The sequence below is a fragment of the Lepeophtheirus salmonis genome, chromosome 1 (assembly GCF_016086655.4).
Source record: "Lepeophtheirus salmonis chromosome 1, UVic_Lsal_1.4, whole genome shotgun sequence".
Taxonomy (NCBI): domain Eukaryota; kingdom Metazoa; phylum Arthropoda; class Copepoda; order Siphonostomatoida; family Caligidae; genus Lepeophtheirus; species Lepeophtheirus salmonis.
The window spans coordinates 9,241,383-9,260,649 of NC_052131.2; the positions used below are offsets into that span (position 1 = coordinate 9,241,383).

A 19,267-nucleotide genomic window follows, 5' to 3' on the forward strand; every position below is an offset into this window, starting at 1 on the left:
TGAATTGAGATGATGTGTTTCCACTTTAAAAGTTTTTCGAGAAAACGAGAATAATCTCTGTAGCCTTAAAAGTTTTGTATTTATAGACTACATAGGAAAACATTTATTATAATATTAATAAACCTTAATAGTGTAATAAATATACAATTTGGGAAACATGAATTTCAAAACTAGATTCTTTTTTTTTCTTATACGAAGATCTTTTTCTGTAAAAAAAAAAAACACCAATTCATGTAGATTTTGGGAATTTTTTTTTCTCAAATAATCAGGCTGAAGCCTACAAAGCTATAAACTTTGGAATTTAAAGGTTATATTCATGTTCTTGAGTTAATAGTTCCTGGGAAAATACTATTTAAATTGAAGGGCAACCAAAATGGAGTTTTCTTGACTAGTGTTATTATAATATATATATATGTTTTAAATAAATAGGATATAGAAAATATTTTCGCAGGAGCACTAATATCACCTTGTTAATAAAAATTGACTGTTATATCATTTTGGAGTGATATTATGAATTACTAATATACAGAAGAGAACCTTTTAAATTTAAAATAGCATTCGTACAGGGAAAATCTTAGAATTCAATTCAAATTTCTTGTTAAAAAATGAACAAAAAAAGGCAGAAAGAACCCTCCTATGAATCGTTTTTTTCTTATTTTTTCGCTATACTTAGCTTTTTTTCTTTTCACACATCTCCTCTTTATTGATAAGAATAACGTAACGTTCTGTATACAGAAGGATAAAGTAAGAAAATATAATATGAGTGGTTGACGTCACTGACATGTAGTTTATTTGACAAAGACCTGTTTCTAGGAAATATGCTCAATTTTATACTCAGAATAAAGTACACCTTATTAAGTATTATTAGGTTACACAGTATTAACTTTAACCGTTTCTTGTCGTATTTATAATACAAAAATGTTACAATCCTTGATTTAAGCAGTTTGACAATTGTTTTTTTAAACTTTGTATGGATAAAATTTCATATACATTATTAATGAAACATGAAACACGGGAAAAATATCTTAATTCTGACCTTCCACTAATCGAAACATATTTCCTCATTGAAAAAGTGCTAAAACAACAATATTTTTTTAAAAAATTACAAATTCAACTTAAAAAAATAAGAAAATCTCGACCATTTATCACTGTGTAAGTGTTATAGGATTAAAGTAATTCTATAAACATTAATAACACTTTTTTGCCAAAACATTGATTTTTTTTTCTATTCATTATTTTTGAAAAATATATTTTATCATAGTTTTATTTTAATTGATCCAATGATTTCAAATGCTGTAACGCAGAGCCAAACCAACTTCCATAGATTTTTTTTTTCCAAAAATAAATATTGCTTTATGGGGCTATCATTAATATTTTGATATTGAAGGCTGTCGGGATGGAGAGTTCAATAGTCTCTACAGCTTTCACGGCACTAACACTGGCGTACAGGAGATCATACACACGTTGCTTTTTTTATTATTGCTCCAACATATTTACACTTGGAGAAACGTGATACAAAAAAAACTTGTTTTTTTCTTGTTTCAGCTGTCGTTTAGTTGCGTAATGACAACTCAAAACATATTTGTAATTTGTTCAAATACTATAAATAGATATATTTTTTATTACATATATCTTCCATGACAATCAATAAGCAGACTTGATACACCGGACAACAGATTAGCAGCTGTTGACGATAAATGCCGTTTTCATGGCATTCCATACTATCATGATAACACCTCAGATCGAATCCAAATTTGTATGACACGTGTGGGAAATATTCTTCTCTAAGATACCCAAAATTGTAAAGTCTCGGGAGTAGAGGCTAGGTCAAGCATGGAGTGAGTGCCGAAGTCAGCCATATATTTTGCAGAAGTGTTCGATCTTCTTCACTCTAAACGCTAATATCATCCTTTATGGAATTCTTGATGTTTTGCAAAGTCTGTAAGGAGATGCCAACGGTCTCTGAGGCCTTTTTGGGACTGACAGCGCCACGGAGGAGACATGAGATATAAACAAAACTTGAGGTCATTTGGTTGCGTAATGAAATCTTGTAATTAAAAGTAAGAATAACAAAATTGTACTTAAATTCTACTATAAGTTTTGGATCGTCAGTGTGTTACTTTTATTTTATTTTATGCGGATCAAGCATGCTGTAAAACCTAAATTTACATTTCATTCACCATTTTCAAGAAAACTCATCTATTTTTGTACATAAATACAAATGAGAAGTATAAGTGAAAGAAACGTATTGCTAGTTTATTTTATTTATTATGCAATTCACATGCTTAGAAAAATAATTAAAAGCTTTACTTTTCTTCTACTTGATTGTTTATTCAATGTTGTGTTTGCTTATAATTAAACATAATGTTTGTGCAATTAAAAATAAATAAACGGTAAAAGAGAAATGAATATCGTAAAGTTATCTGTTAAAAATTATTTAATTTTGAAACATTGTAGAAAACATACTTTTGTGGTATATAGTGACACTTACTTTGATCTTGGTTAGACATTATACTATAATAAGTATAGAAAAAAAATCCATTATTTACAATAATTGACTTAGTAATGTGTATCCTCCGTTGTATAAGTGTGATCAGTTTATGCTAGACGGTGTTAGAAAGGTAAGATTTCGTACAATAAAGTATTAGACTCTTTTTCTTTGATAAAGGCCATTATCAAAATATAAGTAAGCCAAATTGTGAATAGTGTTTATCGTACCCTAGCAGCCAATCACCTGCAACTTTGGTTTCATAGATTAAGTTCCGGTAATTTTGATAGTAAAAATACACCACGCTCTAAAATATTTTTTGTAATATTGTCGAAAATGTGGATAAAATAATGAAAATCTTCTATTTTGATTGCTTAGGAGATAAACCTCAGTGTGAAAAAAATCAATAATAAAATTCATTTAAAAAACCTATTTTTTTTTAAGAATGTTATTACATTAACTTCTAACCTCAAATAAACTATTCGTTGAAAATTCCATCTTTTATATCCACTTGATGACTTGTATTTACAAGTATCCATTTTATAACAACTTTTTGTTATTTTCAAATGATTTGAGTCTTTTATAGTGATTTAAATATTATTTCAAGTGAAAAAAACTTTCAAAAATTTTCTTGTAATCATTTTTCTTCACTTTCTATTGAACTTTAATCAATAAGTGATTTACATTTACATTTGCTACATAAGAACAAAGGGACAAAAAGTTATACATAAATAACAAAACATTTAAATATATGCATCTAAATAATCATAAAATACTAAAAATAATAATATAATTTGATAAATACTATTAAAATAATCCAATATAAAAGCTTAGGCTCTTGAAATAGGAAAATGACAAACCGTCACTCATGCATGACATCGAACATCTCACAATAACTTATTTAGCGGTTATACCAAGGTATATTCATACTAAGAAATCATTCTTCTTATTTTGAAAAAAAAGGTTTTTGCAAACTTAAAACAAGTTGCAGTTTGACACATTTAAAAAAAAATATTATATCAACAGTAGAATAACTTTGGTATATTTTTTATTTATTACTCTCATTCATTCTAGAGAGATTACATACATAAGTAAAGATTCTATGTTATAATTATATCTCTAGTAAAAAAAGCTATCCCGGTAAAGAAAAATAATGATACTTGAGACATTGAATTATTTACAAAGTAAATGTATGGCATCAAATTTTAAGAAGTATTGTAGGAACTAAATTATGAAATAAATTAAACTACTAAACACTATAAGAAAAAAAGAAAAAAATATTCAACTTTTCAAATCAATATAGGAATTGATTCATTTTTAAATGATCTAAAACTGCAAACCAATCCTTAATACACTTTAATTTTTATAGAAACCAAAAAAAATTCTTAGTAATGGAGGTAATTTCGACATATTTTAGCATAAACAATTAGTTGCAAAAAAAAAAATAAAAAAAAAAAAACTGAGCTCTCTATCTAACGTACAAGTCGAGAAAATTACACTTGAACGTGCTGGATAAACTTCCATTTACACATTTCAAGCTATTGGATGTCTCCAAGACTACAATTTTATCCGTCAAAAAGTCCGAAATGTTGGAAAGGAAGGAGCAATATAATAAAAAAACCAAACTACCGGGCCGTGCAGAATTATTTACCGATTTTTGTTCAGAACATATCGCTGACAATAATGACATTTGAATGACTTGAGAAACAATTTGTTCATACATTTTTAGAATAATAAAATAGTTTGTGATCAAATTTAATCAATGTACCCACCCTTTGACTCAATGACACTGTTCAGGCAACATTTGAAGCTGCCGCATGTAATCGGCGTCCATGGAGGCCCTGGCCTTGTTGACAGGAGCCTTTAAGGCATTTATGTTCTTGTGTCGTTTTTTGCAGGCCTTGGTCTCCACGTGCGCCTAGATGGGGAAGTCTAGTGGGTTTAGATCTGGGCTCTGAGGGGGCCAGTAGTCCTTGGCCAAAAGTTCATGTTGTCCTTGAGCCACTCCTGAGCTTTCTTGGAAGCGTGGGCGGGTGCTCCATCTTGTTGAAAAACTCAAGGAGAGTTGCCGACTATGGATTTGATCCACGGAAGAACCTTGGTTCGCCAGACTCTTCACATAATCCTCCGCTGTTAATCTGAGCCAGTGGGGAACCATACCGGCTTCATGGCCTTCCCGTTGGATCTCCAAACATCTCCAAAGCTCACAAAACGGTCATTTTGCCTGTTGAAAACAGGATCGACCGTAAAAGTTTTCTCATCTGAAAAAATGATGATGCGTCCAGATGAGGTCTTGATATCATTCAAGATTTTCTTGGCACGCTCAAGTCTGACTTCTCGCTGACGTTCAGTTAGCAGAGGGCGTTCAGTACGCCTCAGGGACTTTCCTCCAGCCCTTTTCAATACCCTTGAAACAGTTGATGTCGCCGTTCCTATCTTTCTGGCCAAGTCGGCAATGGACCTGTTGGGAGTCCTCTTGCCTTTACTTGCCTTGTTGAGACAGTGGGCTTCCTGCCAGCCCCAGGGGAATGCTTGAGATCACCCACTGACGCCAAGGGCTTGGAAACGTTGTAAATTGTCTTCAATGAGGACCTGTTCCTTAATGTTGTTATGAGGCACCCCCGCTCGGAGGAGGCTGCAATTTCGATCCTCTTTGTATCCTGATTGGACATGGTTTCACGTGTGGAAGTTGTTACGCTTTCACAGGAAGGATATTTGTTTATTTTAACAGTAAAAATACGAAACAATCCGATTGGTTGCCACAAAGCCTCTTAAATGTATATTTACATCATCAGTAAATAATTTTGCACGGCCCGGTAGACCTATGGAGTGTAAAGAAAACAGAAATGACGTTTCCTTAAATTAGGGGTTAGAAACTATCAATTGGTACATTAAAATCTCAACACTTTGAATATTAAACTTTGACAAGATAAAATTAATACTTTAAATAGATTTGTGTTTTAGTTATCTTAATCATTAGCGTGGCCGCCCTTGGCAGTAGTGATAACGTTCAGACGGGGGCGGATTGACTTGCACCTACTCTTTGGACATTCTGGTGTGATATAGCATGATTTCTGGCACGGGCCTGCATGATCTTGAGGGTATTTGCCGGGGTTGTTTTCTTTACAATCAATTGGTTCAACAGACATTTAATTCTGCTCTAAAAATATAATTTCACCCATAATATAAATTATAAGTAGGTTTTTAATTTGTTCTGAGGGTATAAATACAAATATTCCAATGGTTTCATAATGAAATTTAATTAATTGACGTAGATGTCAAATGAGAGAATACTGTGCCTTTCAACAGGAGAATATAAAACTTTTTATTTTCTTCTTTACCCCTTCACATCTATGTAAGGAGGAGAACAAGGGAGTTATATAATTTTTGTCACTACAAACTATATCAAATTTATAAAGAAAAAAAACATTTTTAATGATTTTTTTTTCTTTCTTGTGAAAATGAATTAAAAATTGAGTTTGAAACTTTATAAACTTTTGCATATATTTTTGTGGGTATCAATATTATTATGTGATTTATCAGTTTTGCACTTTATATCAATCAATGTTGTATTGATTACATACATACTTAGATTTTCATTGAATACAACATTCTAAAGCGATTATCAAATTAAAAAATTTATTTTATTGTTTTGGTAAAGTAATTTTTGAAATATATTTATTGAAATTGGAATTCTGTACAAAAATTATGTTTAAAAATACTATAATTTATTCAGACTGATCTAATTAGATCTCTGAAAAAGTATTTTAAAACAAAAATGGTATTTACACTACCATGGCCAGGGTGTCATATTTGACACTGGTGCCTTTTTAAAATCAATTTTCCCTCAATTCTAATAGAAATTTAACTCTTTTATTTCAAGACAATTTTGTCTTTTTTCAAACAATTATTGAAATGGGAAAAAAAATTGAAAACTTTATAAAATCTTTAAAAAATGGATGAAGTAAATATTATTTCATAAAGAAATCCTACATTATCCAGGACCCCTTGGCCATTTCATTTATAAAAAAATTATGACTAATCACGTGTTAGTCAGTCTCATCTATAACTTCAATATGGTTTTTTTTGTCACATCATTTGCAATTTCGAATAAGAAAACATTTAACTTTTTTATCAGAGAGATTTATTGTATTCATAAATGTTTTAGTTATAACTAATTGGCGCAACTCCATTATACCAACAAGGGGAAAATATTTTGTAATTTACTTTAAATGTAACCAATTAAAAATAAATTTTTGAAGATTCATTCGATTTTTAAAAATAAAATCGGTAATAATTATAAATAACTTTGATTGTGATAAAAAAAAACCTAAACCTGTCTTGTTTGGTCATTTACTTCCAAAAAGAAAATAACTGTTAATATATGATACCATTAATCAATGACGTATTAAGAAAGATAATGAATATTTTATTTGTTACATTGAATTTTTTTTGTAATCGAAGAAAAAATAGTTTTAAGGAATTTTCCCTCTTTCTGTTGGTTTCCATAATGTTGACCAACTTCGGGCGATGGCTTTTATTAGTGGAATATTTGTGATAAGAAAAATATAATTCAGTGAAAAAATTGTTTGATAATTCTTTTATAAAATGATCCTACCTGTTATAAGCACTGAAAATTAGAAAATTTACCTAAAAAAATATTTCAAATATATTTTTAACATGGTAGTATATGACGTCAGTATAGTAACCTTCATTGAGTGCTGGTATCAAAAAAAATCCAAGTAAAGCTTTAAAATATGATGGCTAACAAAATAATAATTTTTGAATCGGTTTCGAATAATATAATTATAACATAAAACTTAACTTACTGCAAAGATCTGAATGAAGGTCCATAAACTGTTTTCGGATAATTAATATGACTAGGGCACAGAAAGTATATTTAGCAAATCAAACTATCTGAATTAGAATTACTTTCATTCAAAAGTAATTACATAATAAAAATCATATCATAGCTAATTAATTTTAATAACATCAGTGGTCCTTAATAACCAATAACAACATCATTTGTAAATTTGTTGATTTATAAGCCCAGAGTCTTCAAATAAGAAATATTCTATATACAGTCTTCCTTTCTGTATGTCTTGACAAAGTATTTTCTGTTATGTCGTTGGAGACTTCCCCTCAAGCTTTGCAGAAATTTTAGTAAATAAAAAAAAATCATATTCCTGTTAATCTGAAAATTGAAAAAAGATTTGGAATAGTAGATTTTAGAAATTATTTATTGATAAATTTTAATTTAGTTTGCCAATATTGTGTTTACAGAGTGCCCCATCTCTATTTAACAATTAATACATTTTTAAATGTATTTGTTCCTAAACTTGTCATTCGTTTTTATATAAAACAATACCAAATGAAAGCCAAATAAATAAATAACATTTTTGGTATTCAATATAATTTAGCAGATTCCGGAGTTCCTATTGGATCCTGGACACGAGCTTGGATTTTTTGTTTTAGGAGGATTTTTTGTTATGTCACTTAACTGTACTCCAAATAAAATTGTTCATGGTGTTGAGTTCTGGTGAGTTTGGAGGCCAAACACTGGGACCAAGAAAGTACAAAAAATCTGACAACCAAATCAACTTTGTTTTGCAGTGTAGAATGGGGTAGATTCTTGTTGTTATTTCTAAACTGTCCAGTACTTTCTTGACTCTCCCAAAAAAGGACCTGTCCAGGTTTGAAATATCAAAATTTACTTGTACAGTGCGAATTGCAACAAGGGTAATCTACCTTTTTTCTGCTTGTGATATATTTACTTTGTTGATCGATGATTTTTTTGACGGCAAACACTTCAAGCTAGCTCTATTAACAAAAAACAACGTTCTACCTCTGCATGTGCTCAAATACGTTATAAAAACAACGGACACAAGTTTTTGTGGGAAAATCAACATATATGTAAACGAAAATTTTTGATTGCTCTCAAAAGAGGAATACGGAAAAGAAATTATGATATAAAAAAAGCTACTCCAAACAGAGCTCTTCTGAAAAAAGTCAATCGGAAATGAAAGACCGCCATAAAAATAAATAGATAATTATAACATTTTATATTCCTTAATAACATCTATTACACGATTGTTCTAATTAAATTATATATTTCCTTTCATAACTTAAGCGTGGGAAAAACACTTAATGTATATATTTAGTATTTCTTACTTTATTCAAATTAACTTTTACAAGTCATATTTTTGTTATTGTTTGATTATAAAAGTATTTCTTCTCTTACTTCTTTGTTACACCCTGAACAATCCGTTTAGATTTAGATTTAAAAAAAATTACCTTTTGATGTTGTTTGCTTTTTGAATGCCGAATAAACATAAATTACCTTTACCATCAACATCATTTAAATCTGTTTTCGCTAAACAAAATACACTTTTCATTACTGGATTTTCTCCTTTGATGTTTGTTTTACTGCAAAATAGAAGAAAAATAATGGAAGTATCTGTTTTCTTATGCAAATTGATACTACCCTTATACAGAATCTTAAATTAGTTTTTGCCCGAAAAAATAAGGAGAATTATATTTGAGACCTTTTAAAATCTTATTAACACTACTTAATGTTACACTTATAATGGCTTTTCCGTGACCTACCAAAGGTATGCATTTCATTAGAGTAAATAATTACATTGGCATAGTAATAAATGTACTTTTTGTTTTGACATCAACAAACCTTGCTCTTTGGGATGCAAAGAAAGAAATAAAACTAAACATATGTTCACACTACATGGAAAATTGTTAGAGGAAGAAAACTAAAAAAACAATTATGTCACTTATAAGACAAAAAATTTGGCCTTTTTGGGTTGTAATGAGACATTTTCAGACGACTTGATTTTTTTTAAATTTTCATCCGTGAGTAATAATTGTATAAATTTATTATTCCTTCATTTGATCTCAACTCACTTTCTACAAAAAAAAGGTTTAAAAATACTCAACTAAAACAGTTTCCTTATTTTATATTAATACATGTAAAAAATAAACTAACTTGATCAAATGTAAAAACTAAAAAAAAAAGCTGAAAAATCACAAAGCAACACATGCATTTAATGCTTCTTTCACTCCTTGGGTTGTTAGAGCAAGTGGTTTTGAAGGATATTTAAGGTTTTAACCTTTTTTTATGCTTGGAAATCATTAATATTTCTTTTGTAATTTTGAGTAGGATATATATTTAGATTGTTCTGAATGAAAAAATGTCAATTGTGTACATAACTACAATAATAGTAATTGACACTATTTCTATATGGGTGTGTCAAGCACCATATATTTATTGAAATGGCTTGGGGTCTCTCTAAAATATAACAGTTCATGTTGTGATTTCTATGTTTCTATTATATGTATGTATATAATAAAATTAAAGTAGATTAAATCAATGCACAATTTTACGAATAATTTATTTTTAAATAAAAGAAATAATTTTATGAAACACAGTCAATGGATTACAATCTTGTTTGGATTGCTATGTAATTGGCGTTTTTTAAATCTAAAGTGTGGTGGGTGACTCGTGTAGCTTTTTCAACTTGACGACGTAATCAGCATCAATAACAATGGGGTAGTGATCTGAGAGAGACATCTCCTTCATGACCTCGGTATTAATATTACATGATGAATTAGAGAGGACAAGATATAATATGTTTCCTTTGATGTGCGTAGATTCAGTGATATATTGGTGGAGAAAGGAGTCAAGGAAAGCCTGGATAAGTAGAATTTCTGAGTTGGAATAAGGTGTCAGAGTATTCCAGTCAACTGGAGGAATATTGAAGTCCCCGCACATTATGGTTGAGTAATTAATTTCCTTTATGAAAGAAGAGAGCGCAAGCTCACTTTTGTTATTGGAGTCGGGGGATCTGCATTTCAAATTTTGAACTTGAATCGTACAAAGTTCAAAAAATTCACCAGAGTGTTCCTGGAGATTAAAAGCTCTAGTATCATTATGGGAGTAGATAGCAACCCCGCCCCCTCTGAGTTTGATCGATGAGTTGCGATCCGCTCAAGAAATTAGAAAATAGTTGTTTAGAATGATTTTGGAGTTTATATGATCATTTAGCCAAGTTTCATTTATACAGATCAATGAAGGCTGGTGGTCGTCTATAATCATTTCAAGTGAATGGATTTTGTGGAATAAGCTCCTGATGTTTCTCTAAAATATCTTTAGTTTTTTCTTTTCATGATTCTTAGCTACCCAGACTTCTTTACAAGCTCAAAGAGGTCTGGGTTTGCCACGTTTTTTCTTCAAAATTTTCATAGACCTTCTAGTCAGGTCTCTTTAGTATTTTGTAAGGCATGCATTGCTATTCACATTTTCGATTTTTTTGCTTATAAATCAGGTCATCAACTAACCCCACTATAATTAGGGTGAAATATTCTATTTACTCCTTATACGAAAAGCATATTTGATTTTCCATTTTTCAATTCAAAACTTTTCTACAATTATCTCTTTCTACTCAATTTCTGATGAAGGACCATAAATGATCAGTTTTCTTCTATTGTCCTTTCTCTCCCGTAGTTCATAATCAGTTCCTTGTTTGAGACTATCTAGCTTCTTTTCCACATTATCAATTCTCTTGTTGGTTGATTGTATTTTATGAGTGAGTGCTTCTAATTTGTTATTCAGAGACTCAAACTTCTTGTTGATAGATGTTATTTTTTCCATTAGGTCATCAATAGTATACAGAGACTGAAGAATCAGAGATTTCCCTGTTTCTTTTTTTCTTGTCATTCACCATGATGAAAGGAAGATGATTTTAAATAGGTATAAACGATATATAGTAAAAAGAATATAGAAAAAATACTTATGACAGTTCTTAGAGTTAGTTGCAAGTGAAATTTGAAAGATTGAACGCCCGGTGAGTTCAAGCAAGAGGTTTTACTTTTGACAGATCTTGGTTGTTCGTTGCAGGTGAATCAACGTATTACAAAATGAATTAACCAACAGGTTAGGCTAGAAGAACACAGTACACAGCAAAGCAGAAGGAGTAAGGAGGGAGAATAGTAAAAAGTGATAAGATTTCACGTTGTGTATGAAGTCAACGACGAGATATAAAGAAGCCAAAATGGATTTGAATAGGCAAATACCAGATCAAGTGATAAAATAATTCACAATCCAGGGAAGATTCGCTATCCGATGTATCTCAATTAAATGCACTATGATATAAAAATACCACTTATATGTAATTAATATCACTGGTTCCAAAATACACGTCTACACATAGCGAGTATTTTCTCTTATTAGAAGAACTTTTCATGAATGTAATGACAGTTAGTAGCTACTACAATTGAAGTTTTGAATGGTTGTGTATGGGCTTTTACATCTTTCATGGATCAATCATTAATTTCATCCTTAAATGTTTAATTTTTTAGATATAGTTTAAAAAAATTTGATCTGGTGAAAAAAAAAAGTAATTAAGTAAAAAATATTATATTTTACCTTTAACAGATTCTATTTTACACTTGCTACATAAGATCCATGGGACATACAGTTTTACATAAGTAACAAAACACTAAAGTATACGAATTTTAACAATTATAATATACTAAAAAGTAATAATATAATTTTTAAATGCTGTTTAATGACTAGATTATCACACCTTAGGCTGTTGAAACAAGCAAATGACTAACCATCACTCACTTGTGACATCAAAAATCTTAAATTAAGCAACTAAAAACTATTAGAAAACATATACAACTTTAAACTCAATGTGTGAATTGATTCACTTTGAAATTTTCAGAAATTCCTAACCTATCGTCCCAAGAACTTTAATATTTCATCCAAATAATTGATTTTACAATTCAATGAAGTACTCATACATAGTAAAACTTATTATTTTGATGTTAAGCAACAAGTTAATACTTGTATTGTTGTTGTTAAAAGAGATTCAAACATAATTTATTTATTGACAAGCGTAGTTTTGATAATATATGGGATCATTTTTGATATTAGTGCTCAATAAGCATTTTGTTAGTATTTTATATTTGAAACTAACATCATTTTAAGGGTTTACAAATTGAAAATAAGATGATGAAACGTTTTAGAGTACATATTTAGTATAATTTATTTATGTAAATAAAAATTTTATTCAAAAGTTTTTTTTGATGAATTATGATCTTGTTATTATATTTGTCACTATTTAAGAAACTTTTTTTATTTTTTTTAGTTAAGTATTATTATAATTGTTATTTATTGTGCTTATAAATCATTATCTTATTTGGGTTATGTCATAAAAATGTCATTTATTATTGCAATGAATTAAAATATATTGTTGTAGTTTTTTATGTTTCTTTTTTAGCCTTTTGGCTGTTATTTTAAACTTTTAATGTTAAAAGACACAAATTGCTATTCATTTACTCTATTTAACAAAGGTTTTGTATCTTTCAACTCCAAAAGAAACAGAAAATAATACCAATATGACTTGGTAGGTAGCCAGTAGCACGACCTTATACCTAATTAGAATATTATGGATTTTATAGAGTTGAACAAGACTTAGGTTAAGTTCAATAAACAAATATTCATAATATTAACCACCGGTACACTAGACCAGCCTTAAATAATATTCATAATAGTAGAATAACGCTTTTACAATTTTCAAAGTAGATCGGGCTCGAGTTTTTGTGTTCTGCAAAAGTCGAGTACACGTTAGTTTTCGTATTTCCCGTACTAAATAACTATGAAGAACATATTTTCTTATTGTTCTGTCCCAATCTTTTCTTATATGTTAGTTTAGTTGGACAAGAACTAAATTAATGGAAGCTATCCAAAGAATTGCTTGCAACAAAGACAATTATATTCCAAAACAGAGAAGATAAATATAATCATTTTAAGATGAAAATTCCTATGCTAAGGGCTAAAATGGATCTGGATAAGTTTAAGAAAACACCCGAGGTCAATCTCCTTAAGTCCATGAAGGCCCATGCAAGTAAACTTAGGATTTCACAACAGACTGTTCTGAGAGGCATAAGAAAAAGTCAGTGGAAAAAGCCTTGTGGCCCTCACAACTTTTACACCAGCAATGAAATAAACTCATTTCATCCTTTGCAAGACTCTCTCGAATGAGTTTTGAATTAGTTTCTTGAGTCCTTTTGAACCTTTTCAGACACTTTCGGGCCCCTTATAGCCCTGATGCTAACCCCCTAGATTACAATATTTGGTTGCATGTCGAGGGGAAGGCCTGCAGCGTCCCTTATCCAAACACCGACACCCTCAAAACCACTGTCAGCCAACACTGGGAATGAGAACTACATCTGTAGTGGGTGCTGCCAGGACTTCCATCGCGGCCTGCAGACCACTGTTATACCTAAGGGTAGTTACATTAGTGATTTAGAGAGCTCAGACAAATATATATTCAAAATATCAATTGTGTTGAAATCATTTTTTAGTTAATAAATTATTTCTTCTTGAAGTTTAATTTTCAAAGTGTTCAGTTTTTAATGGACCACTTAGTATGGTCCCAAATTTCTGATTCTAAGGCTTTCAGAGGGTGACAATTTATATACTGGCAATAAACCTTATTAGCTTAATGAAAAACATAGCTCATTGGACTATGTGCTTGGGAGAAATTATTCTTTTGATACTGGGTCGTTCCTTTTAAAGACAATATACTTAAAGTTAATGAACTTCTAAGACAAGTCCTAGGTTAGATGAAGAAATTGTAAAACTACAATGTTTACTTATACTGAGTCAGTGCAACTCCATCTTATCAATTAAAGGCATATTAAAAAAAAAATGGGTTAAAAAAGTAAAAATATTTTTTTAGGTAAGAAAACATTTTGACATATTATTTTTTTTAAGGTGATCTTTTTTATACGATAAAATTGTATGTCTTTACTTTACAACAACTATGATTTTTACTGTTTTAAACGAAAACAAAGAATTTCTGTTATAATAAAGAAAATGTATATTTTTGGTCACTTTTTTTTAAGTACGAAGCATTTTCTCCGATTCAGAAAAGATAAATAAATCATTAAGATATTTTTAGAATTTAAATACATGTACCTACGAATTTTATATGTTTTACATCGTTTATGGCAAGAAAAACAACAACAGTGGTTTAAAAAAACAAAACACTGTTTTGGACAGAAAGGAGAACAACAGGATTTAAAGGTCATTTTCATGTTTATCGAATTAAAAAAAATCAGGAAAAATGAAACTTTTGCTCACTAGTATTTTTGAATACTCTTTTCGTTTTACAAGGTCACAATGTTCATATATTATACAATAATAGGTGTATATTTCATTTAGAAAGTCATCCTCTATAAAATCAGAACATACATGCATAAAACCATTACTTCAAAAATAATACTAGAACTATGATATATGCATACTATAATAAGAACTAAAAAACTAAAAGGATTATTTCAAATTACTATACCATGTTATATTTGAATATAAACATACTCGTAGTTAGTAGTGAAAACATACACATTAGTGTGGGTCGAAAATCAAAGTGTTAAAAATTGATGGTAGGAGTATTGAGAATTTTATAAAAGAATACAAATACTAGGAATGAATTTACTACACAATGTAACTACCGGTGACAATTTTCAAACTATATTAAGCAGCAAATAATTCAAATTTTGTTCTTTGAAAAAATAATTGGTTTCACATAAAGTAATCATGTTTTTACGACAGAGTAAATAAGGGTCAGTCACCCTCACAAATGAAATCAATTATATGAAAAAAAAATACCGAGTGGAGATCCAAAACTTTAATAATATTTAATTACAATTTTATCAGTATTATATTTAAATACAAGGTGTAACTACACAACCAAATAACAGTGTAACAAACATTAATAAACTTTATATATATCCCATAAATCTAAATGTAAAAAAAGTACTGAAAAGCCTTAAAAGAGCGTTGGTATCTTCATCTTAAGTTGCAGTAACTTCAGGAAGTCCATTAAATACCCCTACAGGCAAGAAGAACCAAAAACTATGCTACAAATATGCTACTATGCAACAATATGCCTGATTTCTAGCCTTACCTTAACCCAATGGATTTTGAATAAGAGTTGTCCTGGGAACGAATATCTGCCACACCTCTCATCCAAATTTGGATTCTCTCCCAGTTACCATCATGACAGTGTGGTACACCATTTCAAGAGCTGCCAATCTCTTACCGGCAGTGTCGAAGGTTTAATTAGTTGGGAAGAGAATATATTGAATAAAATACATATTTCTCAATACATTATTTAAGCATATCACAAATTGATTTTTATTTTAGGTTGACTAAGTAAAAATCACACTGCAAGTTTTGGGTCCCTAATCTGTATATATAATGTAAAAACTTTGAAACCCCCATTTTTTTAAATTGGAACTTGCTTATCACTCATTAGATAATAATCTTTATGAATTCGAGCATTCTCTGCCTCAATCTCACACTCCACGCGATCCCGAACGCTTTGCACACGTTGAAAACTTAGTGCTTCGACATTGATCGCCACTCTTTCTCAACCGATTGCTTTAGAGACTCAATACTGATGTGACGTTGTCTATAGTTCTTGCTTTCAATTATCTATCAGATGCTATAGTCAAGGAAACCCTGGGCCTCCAGATTGTGGTTCTGCAGAGATTAAGAGTTTTTACAATATCAGGATTGCTAAATCTGGCGCAGACTATAAGAGCCACTTCTGGCATTTTTGCTCCATTTTCGTTAATATTTATCCTAGAGTCTTGGTAAACAAAACATTCAAAAGGTAAAAAAATCAGCAGTTCTTTTTTTTGTTAACACAGCTTTTGCTTAAAATTAACCAGAACCTTTCTGACGCAATTAAAGTCATGTTTTAAACTTTTTGACGCCCAGTATTTTATTCAAATAATCTATATACTGTTATAAAAATATTCTCTATAACATGCTTTCGAAATTCGAAAAAGTTTTTGAAGCTCCCTCTAAACGAGCAACCCTTGTATACAAATATATTCATTTTTAGACAATTCAATATTCATTGTAACTTTTTATTTAATTTTTTTTCTATAATACAAACATGCCAATTTTACAGATATTTAGTTTGTTTTCATATTATTTCCTATCAATTTTTTGTACTAGTGTTGTTTGGGTTATTTTACTATAGTGATACAGAGATATTTAAAAACTTAAAATAGTATTATTATTGTAAATCTTATTATTTTGAAAAATGTTATACAGAAATTGTATTTTAACTACATATTAGAATATCTTAATAATAACTATTAAAAGAGTTGTAAATCAAATCGACAAAAATACATACATAAAAATAATTTTATATCTGCCAATCCGAGTATTATGTTTTACTTTTCAAAGTTGTTATACTAATTACGGAATTATCATTTTTATTTTAATGACATCAACAGATTAAATATTCTTTACCACTACAAATTACTTAAAAAAATGCTTAAATCAGGTTTTTTGCAAAGACAAAATAAACCATATTACACATACATCGCTTAACACTCAAAAATATTAAATAAATACCTCTTTGGGATGAAAAAAAACAAATAAAAATTGCAGTTTTATTGTATCATATATTTAACCCATGAGTTTTGAATCTAATAACTAAGACAGTCAACGATTTTTAATATATAAAATGGCTTATAAATATACCTTTACTTTAATTATCACACTCGCCTATTTGAATGGTTATGAGGGTATTAAATGTTACCAAGGCACTGGATCTCCTGCCCACCCTCCCAGTCTCGATGGAACGCAATGTTCTAAAGACATAATAAATTGTCTAAAAATGGTATGTTCGAATAAGAAAGGGGATATCGTGGGGATTCAGTATCAATGTGGTGCTATCCAAGATCCCTCTGAACCTTTTGAGGTAGATGATGATGATGATATGGACACAATGATTGATAAAGAAATGAAAGAGTTGGAGAAGGACACTACAGATAGTTTAGTTGATGAGGCTAAAAGTGGAGAGGAAATTACCTTTAAAATTCCTTACATTCCCTCCCAATGTATACATTTCTAAGTCTGAGGTTAAAAAATTGGACGGTGGCTCCAATCCTCGTGATGTTGAATATTCGGATAAACTTGAGGACAATATGAAGAGGTCCAAGCGAGATGCTGATGATCAGAATAAGCACATGTTCTGTTACTGCGATGAAGATATTTGCAATGATTCGGCTTCTCTGCGAGGAGCTGCATTTCTTAGTGGACTCTTTTTTACTTTGGTCCTAATTTTTATCATGTTTTACTAATTAAATTTTGTGTTTATTTAAGTACATACAAGATACATTATCCGAATATTTTTTTTGAAAATTTTTATTAATTAAATGTGTAATAATAGTTGAAACCGAAATTTTTGATGAAAATAATTAAGTGTGGTAATATGGTTAAGCCCTTTTACTATATTTTTTATAAGAAGTATTTTAAAATTTAGTTTTTTGTCAAATTTGTGTTCATTTAATGATTATACGCCTAGATTTATAATAGTGAAATAAACTTCCATATGACTTGGCTAATTCAACTTTTTCTATTGTATTAGAGATTAATAGTTAACTTTTTTTGTTCTGTTTTCCGATATGTTTTATTTTTTTATCTATGTAGCCACTGCGATAATGTTAAAGCAATAAATGTTAAGATGTGTAATGTTGATGGAAATTTATAAAATATTTGTCAAGCAAAAGGTTATAGAGTATGATGAATAAATGTTGCGAATAGGCTAAAAAAAAATAATAATAACCCATTACTTGCGATAACTTAATTAATGCACCACTACATACAAGTATGCATTTTTCAATATATATGCAATATTTATTAATTAATAACTGTTTATCTGTCGTTTTGAGTACTTTTTTAAAGTATAAATTATATCCTGGGTCTTTGCGTGACTCAAAAGTTTCATTAGTGTATGAAGTCAACGACGAGATATGGATTTGAATATGCTAAAATAAAATAATACACAGTCCATGGAAGATTCACTATTCGATGTATCGAAACTAAATTCACAATAAACTCTAAAAATACCACTTATATTTAATTAATATCCCAGCTCCCACAACACGCGTCTACACATAGCCAGTATTTTCTCTTAATGATCTACTCAAAATCAATTTTTAATCATTTATCTTCATTTTTCATATGCAGGAATAAATTGTACCAGACCAAGAATGAAATTGACGGGATTTGAGTTTTTAGTCCTATAGAAAGAAAGACCTACACTCTAAATGTAAGTTTATATTAATTGGAATAAAAAACTTGTGTTCACCAAGATGTTTACGTATAAAAAGTATATATCATTTAATATGATTTATTGAATGTGTTATAAATATTTTATAAATTTTAAATGTCATTATATTCAATTTCTCTATCCTTATATTTTGTTAGTTGGAAATATATTTGTCAAAAATTATATCTACACCCTATCCCATGAAATGACGTCACTTTGGATATATTATGCCATCTTTGATGTAAATGAAAACACTTTGTAATAACAATTTTTAAAATAATTTTCTTCCGATGTCAGAAATTCATTACGAAAATCAAGGCTTTCCTTTCTACATCTCCGGTTATAAGATTTTGATGTAAGTGTTCTTTGGCAGGCAATATATTGCAACAAAAAATTTACTTTAAGCCCATTAAAATATTAATATTGAAAGATGTCATAAAAAAATAATGTTCATGCAGAAATTATATTCTGTTTTTTTTTAAGGGCGTTATTTTTTTCTTATTAGACACACGTTTTTAATGGCTTAATAACTCAGTAAGAGGGCAGTATGAGGGAATAATAGCATGTATGTATATATACATGTTTGATATGCATCTCCTAAAATGAAAAAGTGATTAATAAT

The 19,267-nt window shown here is 29.6% G+C and overlaps 1 pseudogene; it reads left to right on the forward strand.

Annotated features, from left to right (window-relative positions):
- Positions 1-17,097: 17,097 nt before the first annotated feature.
- LOC139907449 (uncharacterized) lies at positions 17,098-17,674 on the forward strand (annotated as a pseudogene).
- Positions 17,675-19,267: the final 1,593 nt, after the last annotated feature.